The sequence below is a fragment of the Periplaneta americana genome, chromosome 3 (genome assembly GCF_040183065.1).
Source record: "Periplaneta americana isolate PAMFEO1 chromosome 3, P.americana_PAMFEO1_priV1, whole genome shotgun sequence".
In the NCBI taxonomy this organism is placed as follows: Eukaryota; Metazoa; Arthropoda; class Insecta; order Blattodea; family Blattidae; genus Periplaneta; species Periplaneta americana.
In genome coordinates, this window is record NC_091119.1 from 81,925,959 (window position 1) to 81,930,578 (window position 4,620).

The following is a 4,620-nucleotide window of genomic DNA, read 5'->3' on the forward strand; positions in this document are numbered from 1 at the left end:
GGTCGAATTTTAATGCCGTCCATAATGTATTCTTGTATTTGCACAATTTTTGTTTTAATGTTTTTAATTTCCGCATCCACATCCTGACCAGCACGTTGCTTCATCAGTAGTTCTTGTAATAATCGGTAATAAAATTCACTCATATTTTTCCGTTCACGAGCTTTACCAATACCAACATATTTAAAAAAGGACCTAATGATAGGTTTATATATGGTAAGCCATTTTTGTATATTTGTTAGTGCGCGGTTCTTCGCTCGTTTGTCAGCTGCTTTCCATCTCAGCATAAGCTCTTCTTTGATTTTATCATCGTACAGTAAGGATTCATTTAACTTCCAATAACCTCTTCCATGAGGTGGGATGGTATTGTCGACTTCCATTTTAACTAGTAGAGCATGATGATCACTGAAGACTGCTGGTTGTACTTGTGCATTGAGAATGTTGTCTTTTAGCTGTTTATTCACATAAATTCTGTCAAGACGAGAAGCAGCTTGACCTCTATGAAAAGTAAATTGTACATTGTTTCCATGAACAACTTCCCAAGCATCTAAAAGTTGTAATTCATTACACAGTCTCTGTAAATTTGGAGATGGATGATATTCACCTTTCTGATCCCTTGCATTTAACACGTTATTAAAGTCGCCACCCAAAATTAAGATATTATACTTATGTCGTAGATAAAATGGCAAGTCTTGAGCAATCATTTGTTCACGTAACACCCTGTTGTTGGAGCCAGATGGTAAATACAGATTTACTATTAAGACACCAGTGTTAAGCAATAATGACGTTATTCTACCACTCTGATGTTGTTCATAAAGTTGTATTGATAAACCACTGCGGTAAATTATAGCTGTTTCTCTGTTTGAATCACCAACATTCACTATCGAATTATACTGCGGACCTATAAAATTGAAATTCTCAATATTGACTTCCTGTAACAATAAGATATCAATATCATTGTTATAGAGAAACTGCTTTAGCAACTGTTGTTTTGGTTGACTTCTTAGGCAGTTTATGTTTAAGGTAGCGTAATTAATTACAAACTGCATAATAATCAGGTAGATGGCACAGTTAAGTCGCAGCTACATGATTAGTCTGATGCAGCTCTATTATTTGATTAGAAAGGAAATTATTTGCGTAAGAGTGGAAAACCCAGTTTGGTTTCTTCACGAGGTTTAGGTTTCTCTTTTCTATATGGATGTTGTCTTGTTTTGGCAAAAGCTGATGATGTTTTATTTGGTACCTGTATATCTTCCTCTTGTTCCGTTACTTTCGTACTTTCTTCGTCCATCATATCGTCGCTCCAGGATCTAGTCAAGGGTTCTTGTTTATTTCCGTCATCTGTAACAGTGGGGTCAGTATCTGGGGTTGCCGCTTCTGCTGCTTGAGTCTGTGTAGTTACTACCGCGGTAGACTCTGGTAGAATGTTAACAGCTGTTCGTCGTAATCGCGGGTCACGCGAGTGTTTTATCTGCATAACTTCTGGTGTTGTGTTATTTGACTGTTTGTGTGTTTCCTGAACCTTAGATTCGTCCTCTTGTCGTAATTTTTTGTTGCTAGGTTCTTCATTTTCCTCTCGTTGGTCAACATTACTGTTAATGTCAGTGGGCATTGTCTGAACATTCATAATATTTTCTGTGCTTGGAATTGTATGTTTACAAGTATCACCTACCTCCGTACTGCCTTGAAGATCGCCATCCGTTGGAATATCCATATGTTGAGAAGAAACTGCCTCAGGAGCTGTTGAATCTTGTATGGAAGAAGTTTGATTCTCATCGAGTAGAACATTTTCACAATTTATGAGTGTGTGTTGCCGAACAATGTCACTTAATAGTCTATTCTTGTTATGGGGTCGAATGGGTAACGTAGTAAATTGTTGTTTACAGTCTTGTTTGAAATGTCCTGGCTCACCACACCGAAAACAAACTTGTATTTGCCCCGGATAATTTAAAGATGCTGTGTACATGCCGATTTTCAATAATGTGGGTATCGGAATTTTAATGTCCATCTTTACAGCTTTCACTCCATTGTTGACCGGTAGGGGATATTGATCATTCCATTTCTCAGACCTAATATCATGAATCTGTCCATATTTACTGAGGGTATTACTAATAATTATGTTTGGTATTTCAGGTGGAAGATTGAAAATTCGCACTGTCGTACTTTGGATATCCGCCGCACTTACAACGATCTGAATTTCTTCTCCCGATTCATATTTAAACATCTTGTCTCCTTTGTGTTCATTCAACAGTTTGTTGTATAAAGTCACGGAAACTAATTTCAGATAAATTGCAAAGTCTCTATTATGCAACTGTATGGTATCTACTTGATCTGTATTAACACGCATAGTTTCCACTAGCCATTGATGTATTTCATACGCCGATGGTTTTTTAGCCGTAGCTGGAAATTTGATTTTTAAAGTATTGATTCTCTTATAAGATTCCATATTGCTTCTTAATTACTGTAAATCTCAATAAACAATGACTGATGTATACCTGATTATGCAGTAAGTCACTTTCACTGTTTATACACTATTATCTATTCACTATACTGACTGAAGCACAAGTACACTTATACTAACAGCGCGTACAGAAGTTGTTTACAAGACGTCCGACAGCTGCCACAATCAAGTCGAGACACGACTCGGAAGGAGTTCACAGTGCTTGTTACGCTGAATGTAGTCCTTTTTAAAAGCAAATTTCTTCCATTTAAGCCGGCTATTCGTAACTTAAGAAATACCTTTATAGTCTCTTATTCACAATTAATAGTCTTCTATCAGGTAATACTATTATGAACGTTTTTAACAGAAAATACAATGGGATCTGAAACGTTGTAAAAGCAATATTATAAGTTCAGAATTTAAATAATCTTTTCGTAACAAGCTGCGAATTCAGGGACAGAAAAAACCTACAAAATGGTAGTAAATAAATAGGTGAATGATATTTTTCGTGCCTATAAATTAATTAAATTATTCACACGGATTAGTTGCCTGTTACCTTCGAGAGTTTGCGAGTACCTTCGAGCTTGTAATTTATCTTCGGATTTACTTTGTTCTGGAGAAGAATTAGCACTTTAAGTTTAGTAATAATAACCATGATGTGTTCTCTGCATCAACCTGCTTTCGAAGACTGGATCGAAAGAGCGTCAATGGTGTCAAAATAGAAGATGTCATCCACATTGCACTTGCTGAGCCAATCTTTTCTTTAATTTTCAATGTTGTTTGAATAAGTACGTCATACACAGCTTTGGAGGGATGGGTTAAAAAAGTGACGTTCCTACCTGATCCGTAGTCTTTGATTTGGGTGAGAGCTGCACAATGTTTAGACCAATTACATTCCTGTCGAAGGGCACAGAGAGTACACGCAATAAAATTAGAGGAATGATTTACGATATAACCGGCCACATAATACACTAAACATCTGTCAATCAACGCAGCAGGAGTGGTATTCACCAACTCGGGCACAGCACTTTCCCAGTCTTGACCATGTATTTTTTCATGAATAACATTTTTTTTTTCTTTTATGCAAGTTTCTACATACTTCTTAAGTGTCTTGTCGCGTAATTCCACATTTCGGGCTAATGTTTCGCATTTGATTCACAAACGATGTGAGTAGTTCATCAGAGTTTCCAGCAATGTTAAGCATCTGCTTCGTAGTAAATACATGTGGAAGAAATCTATCGTCGAAGAATGGTCATCTGAACTGAGTGAAGACAAAATTCCGAAGTGACGTTCCAAGGGGTCTTGGGTGAGTTTCCCTGTTAGGATATATTTGTATCCTTTGCTCCAGATTCATTCGCTCATTTCTAAGGTACTCTGCGAAGTTACTACTAAGCATTGTTGTAGCAGACGCAAATGTGTTGGTTGTAGTTGTGAGAAACTAAAGAAAATCAGTAAGGAATTTGTGATCAGAAGAGTCTTTATAAAGAACCTTAGCAGAAATGTGTGAATTTAATGCGCCGACAATACAATTTAAATGCTTTGTAAATACTTCAGTGCCCTCACTGCTTTCGAAATCCGATGACCCTACTTCCCGATAAGATTTGAGCCCTTTGGCGACACTGTTGCTGAAGAGTTGGAACGCGAGTCTACCATCCATTCTCTTAAAGGACGAGAGATCTAAATGAGTTGTTGTGAAACTTGGGACAAACCCTACACATTCGCACATCAAGATAAGTCTTCCTTAAAACGTCTCCTATAAAAACTAAAATTGATATTTTTCTCTTTGCAAGAGAGTTGTTTTATCATGGAAATAATTTCTTATGCATTTCAGTATGTGCACAATATCTGAGGATGCCTGTATCTTTATTTTTTATCGTCGAACGAATTAGGAATATAGTATAATTCTGAAAATTTTTTCCACTGATTTATAAGACTTCCAGGCCTTCACTGCCATCACAATTAATGAAACCGACTACTCTCGTCTCAACTGCTTCTAATTGTAGTATAACTTGTATAAGAATTTTAGAGAGAATGTCACCTGGAGTAGCGTTTCTACTAGCTTAAATAGCAATTGGTTGAATCCAATCTTGCATAAATGGCATAAACATAAATACTAATGCATGATTTGCTAATTGATTCTTTTGGATATCAGCCGTGAGATCTTCGAAATAAAGAAATACGTC